This window comes from Cajanus cajan, chromosome 8 (assembly GCF_000230855.2).
Source record: "Cajanus cajan strain Asha chromosome 8, NIPB_CcT2T_4, whole genome shotgun sequence".
Lineage (NCBI taxonomy): Eukaryota > Viridiplantae > Streptophyta > Magnoliopsida > Fabales > Fabaceae > Cajanus > Cajanus cajan.
In genome coordinates, this window is record NC_138524.1 from 36,763,397 (window position 1) to 36,772,371 (window position 8,975).

Genomic DNA, 8,975 nt, shown 5'->3' on the forward strand with positions numbered 1-8,975 from the left:
AGTGTTGGAGAAGTTAGAAGTTTTCATGGCTTAGCTAGCTTCTATAGAAGGTTTGTAAAGGACTTCTCCACACTTGCATCCCCTCTTAATGAGCTTGTTAAGAAGGATGTACCATTCCTTTGGGGTGAAGCCCAAGAAAAAGCATTCAACACCCTAAAAGAGAAACTTACCAATGCCCCCATTCTAGCTCTACCCAATTTTGATCAAACCTTTGAGCTAGAATGTGATGCATCCGGTTTAGGCATAGGCGCTGTGTTACTTCAAGGAGGTCACCCCATTGCTTACTTTAGTGAAAAACTTCATGGGGCCACTTTGAATTATCCCACCTATGACAAGGAACTCTATGCCCTCATAAGAGCTCTACAAGTTTGGGAGCATTACTTGGTGACTAAGGAATTTGTTATTCACACCGATCATGAGTCACTCAAGTATCTTAGAGGGCAAGGGAAGTTGAATAAAAGGCATGCAAAGTGGGTGGAATACCTTGAACAATTCCCCTACATCATCAAATATAAAAAGGGAAAGAGCAATGTGGTAGCCGATGCTCTTTCAAGAAGGCACATCTTGCTCTCCACCTTGGGAACACAAATACTTGGCTTTGATGATGTAAAGGAATTGTATGAGCTTGATTTAGACTTCCAAGCCACTTATGCCAAATGTCTCCAAAAGCCTTTTGATGGATTCTATCTTCTTGAGGGGTATCTTTTTAGAATGGGCAAACTTTGCATACCCCAAGGATCCATTAGAAAACTTTTGGTCAAAAAGAGTCATGAAGGAGGTCTCATGGGCCATTTTGGGGTTGATAAAACCCTAAGTTTCTTAAAAGCTAAATTTTATTGGCCACACATGAGGATAGATGTCCAAAGGCATTGCTCCAAATGCATTACTTGTTTGAAAGCTAAATCAAGAGTAATGCCTCATGGACTCTATACCCCCCTTCCTATAGCTAGCTCCCCTTGGGTAGATATTAGCATGGACTTTGTGCTTAGGCTTCCAAGGACTCAAAGGGGATTTGATTCCATCTTTGTGGTAGTGGATCGTTTTAGCAAAATGGCTCATTTTATACCAAGCCACAAAGTGGATGATGCTAGCTATATAGCTAAACTTTTCTTTAGGGAAGTGGTCTGTTTGAATGGTCTACCCAAAACAATTGTGTCCGATAAGGATGCTAAGTTCCTTAGTCACTTTTGGAAAGTTTTATGGGAAAAACTAGGAACTAAGCTCCTGTATTCTACTACTTGTCATCCTCAAACCAATGGCCAAACCGAAGTAGTAAATAGATCCTTATCCACTTTGTTAAGGGTACTCCTCAAAGGAAATAAGAAAACTTGGGATCATTGTCTCCCTCATTTAGAATTTGCATACAATAGAGTAGTCCATAAGACTACCAATCTTTCCCCCTTTGAAGTTGTCTATGGCTTTAACCCAATAACTCCTCTTGATCTTTTACCCCTCCCTAATACCCCTTCCTTATTTCACAAAGAAGGAGTATCTAGGGCGGATTTCATTAAGAAATACCATGAAAAGATCAAGAGTCAAATTGAAAAATAAACTCAAAAATATGCCAAATACAACAACAAAGGAAGAAAGAAACTCACTTTTGAAGTTGGGGACTGGGTTTGGCTTCATTTAAGGAAGGATAGATTTCCCACTCAAAGGATGTCAAAACTAAACCCTAGGGGAGATGGACCATTCCAAGTCCTTCATAAAATAAATGACAATGCATATAAATTAGACCTTCCTTCTAATTATGGCACTAGCTCATCTTTTAATGTATGTGATCTCATACCTTTTTTAGGAGCTGAGGATTTGGATGAAGATTCTAATCTAAGGACAGATGCTTCTCAAGACTCAGATGCTTCTCCTATCTCCATCATTGGAGAGTAAGAACCCTAGAGTGGCCTCCATTTACCATTGGAGTGAGCCAACCTTGTGAGCACCAAACACCATACCTTAAACACTTCCGCCACTCTACTCCCTTTCTCGCCTATCTCCCTTATTGTCCCATAAACTTCCTTTTGTCTACCCCTTGGTGAACCTAGATCAAGGACAAGGAGTCTCCTTTCAACCATTGTCATCACCCATGGAAGGAACTACTCCATCACCCTCTTTAACAAGCTACAAATAAAAGAACGCACTATCACAAGATAAACATTGGAGCATCTACTTGCAGACCGAAGATCAGGTGTACAGTTCGTCAACCTTTACCCAATAGAGTATGCAACCAACACTCAACTGCTCTAAAGGGTGAGGACACGAGCAAATACATCTATCAAAGAGAAGAAGCGTAGAAGCGCCAACACCAAAGAGACGAGGAGGAGACCCGGACGAAATGTCTACGTCTTTACTTGCCTTTGGAAAAGCAACACATAGCTACTCCAAAGGACAAGTAAAGAGGGGCAGCTGTAGACACCCAATTTCGTCCGGGAGCACACAAACAAGGAAATGGACCTTCATTATGAAGGGAAGGAGCTTCCGAAGCGGGCAAAGAACAAGACAGGACATCAGAAGGCTTAAAGGCAGAATAAGGTGATTTTAATAGCCCAGAACGGGCTGTTCCAAAATCAAAACGGGTCGTTCTGAACACTGGAACGGGTCGTTCCGATATCAGAATGGGCCGTTCCAATGTGACAAAAATGCCTAAAGGGTCTATGCTGGAACGGGCCGTTCCAATACCAGAACGGGTCGTTCCAGTACCAGAACGGGCCATTCCAAAGAATGTTAAATTTGGAACGGGGCGTTCCAGAAAGGGGATTTTTGTGCTTATTTCCACTCTGGAACGGGCCGTTCCATTTTTAGAATGGGTCGTTCCAGGGAGCATAATTTTCACATAAAAGGTTGGCCCAGAATGGGTCGTTCCAAATCCAGAACGGGCCATTCTGGTCCCTTCTTTTTCATATAAATAGAAGCCTCGGGCACAGTTCTCCGGGCGGCCAGAGAAATTTCGATTAAGACTCCTTTGAGCACGAAAATTCTCTAACTCTCTCCCTTTTATTATATTTTTTGAGATTGGTGTCGCATCTCTATATTCTCTCTCCCTCCTATTGTATTTCTTGAGATTTGTGAGGCATATTGTAGTGTGAAAGGTCGCCACAAAGCACCTTCTCCATATTTGAAGATTCAATAAAGCTTGTTCAAGAGGTATTTCAGTCAATCTTCTTCTCTTCCTTTTATTTCTTATCTTTATCTCTTTTTTATAATAAACGTCATAATGTAGATATTTTATGGTTAATTGCTTAATTTATATTTTAAATATGTAAATAAGTATTAATAAAGGGGATTCAATATTTAATTTATTAATTCTTATCATATTAACTTCATCATAGGGTACTGATTGAGGGCGTTGTAGGGTGCTTAATACTTTCCCTACACGTAACCGACCCCCGAATCCAATTCTGGTTATCAAGGCCATTGTTGGATCTTTAAAAACCTTTTCTTTTTCCAATTTTTTGAGTAAAATATTGGTGGCGACTCCATGAACCTATTTTCAAAACCATTAATTAAGGATTAGTCTGGTGTCCGGACATTCCTTAATTAATGAGACTTTTAAAGGGATGTCTAAACCATTAGTCGCGAGATCGGAAATTTTCGGGTTGACACAGGGACATGCATACCATATACATTCCTAGGATCACTAGGAGATTTCTCAAAAAGACTAATGAACTCCAATTAGTGTGACCGTTGTCACATCATAAAAATTTACGAAAAGGGACACTATGATTTCATGTTCAAAGGAGTGGTTACAAAGTCTTTGTTGAGAGACCTCCTTCATGCATCATCATTTAAATAAGCTTAATAGGAAATTATCTTATCCCTCAAAGGTGGCTTTTCAACACTCCATACTCATGAACTCTTAGGGTGGAAGAGTCATGGAAGCTTTACAAGAAAGAATTCGTGTACTTTTTAAGGAGTTCATACAGCTTAAACAACAAATGGCTAAGATGTTTGAGACCATGACCAACACGACATTGATGATATTAGAGGCTATCTAGGTGTCCTAGAGGAAAGATTGAGAACCATTGAGGACCAAAAATTTGGCGGTGAAAATACGATCGAGACCCACCTAATACAAGACATCCCATTCAGATATGAAACCATAGAGCCCCCACCGTTGGACAATGGTCTGTCAAAAGGGCTTTATGAAAAGAAGAGGGAAGAAGGGGTCCACGCTGTCATCTTTGCTCCAAAGAGTCGAGCTGCATCACAGCCAAAGCCTAGAGATGACAAGGTAGTAGACAAAGTCCCCATCATATATGCAGAGCTACCACCCCAACTCTTGGAGACCTCGATGTTAGTACGACTTCCTCCTACAAAGAAGATGAACCCTCCTTACCCATCGTGGTAGAAGCCTGAGGAAAGGTGTGACTATCATTATGACTCCCCGGTGCACTCTGTGGAGCGATACAAGGCCCTACGATTTCGTGTGCAAGGACTTAGAGACACCGGTTGGTTGAAATTTGACACCAACACACCCAACATCAACAAATACCCGTTGCACAAGCACGATAAGAAGTGACCTTGAATGCAATGTTGAAAGGCCATTGGGGAAGGGGCTCCATTAAGTTTTGTTTTCTTTTTTGCCCATAACTTTCACCTAGGGTTGTGGGATCTCACAATAAGGTCTTGTGTTTTTTTACATTCATCAATAATACACATCGTTTCCATAAATCTCTTGTGTTTATTCTTTTCTCCCTCTTCCCACATATTAAATTCTAAAATCAATCACAATAAAAAACAAACATGACCGAAGATAATAAAATTAATCAAAGCTTTGAACATCTACAACGCATTATCTGACTTTAAGGTAGATAAGAAAATCACCTCCTCGAAACACATAAAATAAGAAAGTGATCAGAGGAGTCTTACACAAGATTCTCATTGCATAAGACGAGTCTTGCAAAAAAAAAATAATAACTTTCGCTCAATTTGGCTGACAAAGGAAGCACAAATCTCGGCTCATGAAAGAACTCTCTCAACACCCGTAGGTTGGGGCAACATCTTTCTCCTTGGTGTATGGGAATGGGGGGCTTTGTTAGCCATCAAAGACGATGGTCCTCCCAAACACGGATGGCAGGATATTTTGTCAAACCAAAGAAGTGTTATGCCAAAAATAATATCACTTGCAAAATACTACTAGGATGAAAACCCGGAAAGGGCACCTTAGGCAAAAAAAAACAAAACAAAACAAAAATCGAAAGTTCCCGCTAGGACACGTCCTAGGCCAAAATTAGAGATCTAAAAAGGATAAAAATAACAAGTGATGATTTTCATAGTTGAAAGCTAAAAGGCTGCTTGAACACTTCTACAAGGGGCCTAATTCTGCGAAGACTCTGCCTAAGACTCAGATACGTAGTTCAAGATAATTACGAGAATGATTATAATAATTATCCAAGGAAATGTTTGTTTAAAAAAAACTTAAACACTCACCTTGATGAGGTTATTCTTGAAGAAAACCTCAAGGAATGCTCTTCAACTCTTCTCGGATCCTTGGAAGGATGGCAAGGATTGGAAGCTCCAAGAAGAACAAGTGTAGCCAAGTATAACCTAGCTATTCTCGGATAGAAAGTGATGAAGCCTAACTCTACAAGGAGAGGATCTCAAGTAGGGTAGAGTTTAGGCTAAGGGAGACTTTCGGAGGAGAGATTTCAAAAGTAGAATTCTCATTCAATTAATTCCAAAAGTGCTACAATATTCGGCCAAGCATGAATTTATAGGCAAAATTAGGTTAAGGGTTCATGTTGGGTTAACCTAAGGTTAAGTAAAACCATGGTATGGTTTACTTAACCTTAGGCGCCAAAATTTGAATTCAAATATTCAAATTTTGGTGCCAACCGGTCACCTCCCCCATGTGCACTCATTTGGATGTAATTTGGTATCCACTTGAGTTGCATTTCGGTCACACCATGTGCATGTGTGCACATGGCCGAAATGCATATCAAATGCCATACTAATTACATGCAAATGAATATGCACATGCAAACCTAAATTAACCCTAAATTCATATGACCATTGTAACACCATGGAAAATACCAAGTTATTTAGTATATATATGCATGTATATATATGTTATTTATATGGATTTGGATTGGATTATGAGGATGTGGATTTGGAATGTACTTATTTCTGTGCATGTTGTATGTTAATGTGGTTTTGATTAGTTATTTAAGCATGATAGTGATTTTGTAGTATGAATGACAGGTTTATATAGGCATGTGTGTGCATGAATTTGATGAATGATGCATTGTACACCATTATACTGAACTAGTACTAAGAGGGAAGAAGACTGATCACCTTCCTTCTCATCTTGGTTAAGTGAAGTATTATGGCATGCAACTCATTATTCCAATCATATGTAATTGAGAGTAATGTTTGTTTGTGTGTTGATACATGTTTCATTTCATATGGTGGTGAGTTATGAGTATTGCATGGAAAGGAATAAGATGGATATGAGATTGAAGGATAGGAACATAAGATAAATCTGGTCTTTCTGAGTGAATTTGAGGTTGTTTCAGAGCTTAGGGAGTTGAAATACTTCAAGAAATAGGATATTCGAGGTGAATAGGTGCTAAGGGTGAAATTTGGAAATTTTGGAAAATGGCTATATATAGGGACTTAGGACCGGAGGATTTCATTTTGTCAGGCAGAGACAGTTTCTAGAGAGAGAAAGTATAGAGAGGGGCTCTGGTCCGGAGGGAAGCTGAGGATATATTTGGGAAGCTTATCAAGCCAGGATCAATCATCACAACTGGAGTTTCAAGAGATTTGGCCTCTAAAGCCTTGAAAAGTAAGATTGAAGTTTGAATTGGGAATTTGAGGGTTTGGTCTCGATCTTGCATTTCTGAAGTTTCTAAGGTAAGGGTAGTACTTATAAGACTTAATCTAGTATGTATGGAGTTGAAATATCCCATTTATTCCATGATTTAAGCTTGATTAAGGATGGATTGAGGAAAAAGGGGTTTGGTAGGCTTTTTCATGATTTCTTCATGATTTGCACGGATTAATGGTTAAAACTTGATTTTATTGCTTAAAATGTTGTTTCTGGATATTGTTTATGCTTTATAATGGTTCAAACTCGTGTAATTTGCATTGGATTCATGATTGGAAGGAATTTTTGAGGTTTTCGAGGGTTTCTGGTAGCGAATTGCGCCGGGCACAGTTCTTCGCGCCGGGCTTGAATTCATCAGAGACAATTATTGCCAAATCACGCCGGGCGCAAGTTTAGTCGCGCCGGGCTCAATTTAAAGCCGCGTCTCTGTTGAGTTTTGCGCCGGGCGTGACATTAGCGAGCCGGGCGTGCGTAATTTGATTTTGATGTCTTCATGAAAGTTGTAGCCTTGGATGTTAGCTTTCCAATGGTGTTGGAATCACCTAAAAAGGATGTCTAGAACTCTAGATATGGCTGTTTTAGTGAAGAAAGGTCAAGCTGTCAGCTTTACTTATAGCTGTTGCGGTTTTTATCATTTTTAACAAAGTAAATGATGGAATTAGGAATTGATGTCTTCATAAGAGTTGTAGGAAATCTTATTATCTTTCATATGAGGTAAGTATGAGCATGATAGGAGAAGTATAATTCTTAATATTCTATTTTATATGAAGATTGTCATTTGTTTAAGTTGATGGTTGTAGGTGTTTAACTATTTATGTTAACCTATTGAATGATTTGGCATGGTTATGGAAAAGTTGTATGTAATTATGGAATATGCTATATGTGTGTGGTTTGAAAAGCTAATAGAAATTAGAGGAGTAAGGTTATGGTATGTGTAGACCCCTAAAATTGTCCGGGTCGGAAATAAGACTCGAAGACTCTCGAAGACCGAAGGAAAGTCAGCCAGAAGGACTCCTGGAAGACCCTAGGATGATTATCTGTAGGTTTAGAGGTCTTAGAGTAGCTTAAAATAAGGATGTGGGAGGATTGAAGCTCAATACGGCCTCCTAGAAGTTCAGTACGGCCGTACTGAACAATTTGAACTACAATACGGCCGTTTTTGAACTTCAGTGCGGCCGTACTGAAACCAATACGGCCGTACTGAAGTTTTTGAAACTTCAGTACGGCCGTACTGAATTCAATACGGCCGTACTGTAGTTCAAATCTTCAGTACGGGCCGTATTGATGTCAGAGGCCGTACTGCGCCTCACCCCTATATATAGGACGTCATTTGGACGTCATTCCACACTTTTACACAGAGTTTTGACTCTCTCCTTGAGTATTCTGGGGTTTTTGAGCAGTGTTCTGCCCTAGAAATCGCTCTGAGAGTCAATCCGACGAAGTTCTTGAGTCACGAGCCATTTGCTTGAGTCTCGAACTTAGTCGAAGGGAAATCTTTTGGATTTCCATAGTCAAAAATTATTTTTAGGAAGGAGCGAGCGAGCTTGTAGAGGGAGGGAGCGCCAAAAAGCCTCCTAAACATCATTGATATATAAAAAGCACGCTTCAAGAGGTTTCTTCTCTAAAAATCCCTTCTTTTACCGCTTTCTGATTGTTGCATATTTAAATTCGTCATCATGTAGATATTTAATATATAATCGCTTATAATAAATAGGGGTAATTTAGTAATTTTACGCTATTATTTAATAAAATAATCCGTCATAGGGAACCCGAAAGGGGCGTTGTGGGGTGCTAACACCTTCCCCGCACGTAACCGACTCCCTTACCCAACTCTGGTTGTAATGGCCAAGGTTGATTTGCGAAAATCAATTGCCTTATCCCTTTTTCCAATGTTTTGAGTAAAACATTGGTGGCGACTCCAAGAACCCTACTTTGCGAAAACCACTAATCCATGGAGGGTCCCGCTTGGGATTAACATGGATTGGTGACTCATTTAATAAAATTGTTAGTTCGATGAGGTCTCAGTTTGAGAATAAGTCGTTCTAACAATCCACCACTTTTCAAAACTTAAAAAGAGTCCGACCATCGTCGCGAATGCCAAGGTCCGTTTCGGCGGGTGGCGACAGATGGCGACTCCACTGGGGAAGCC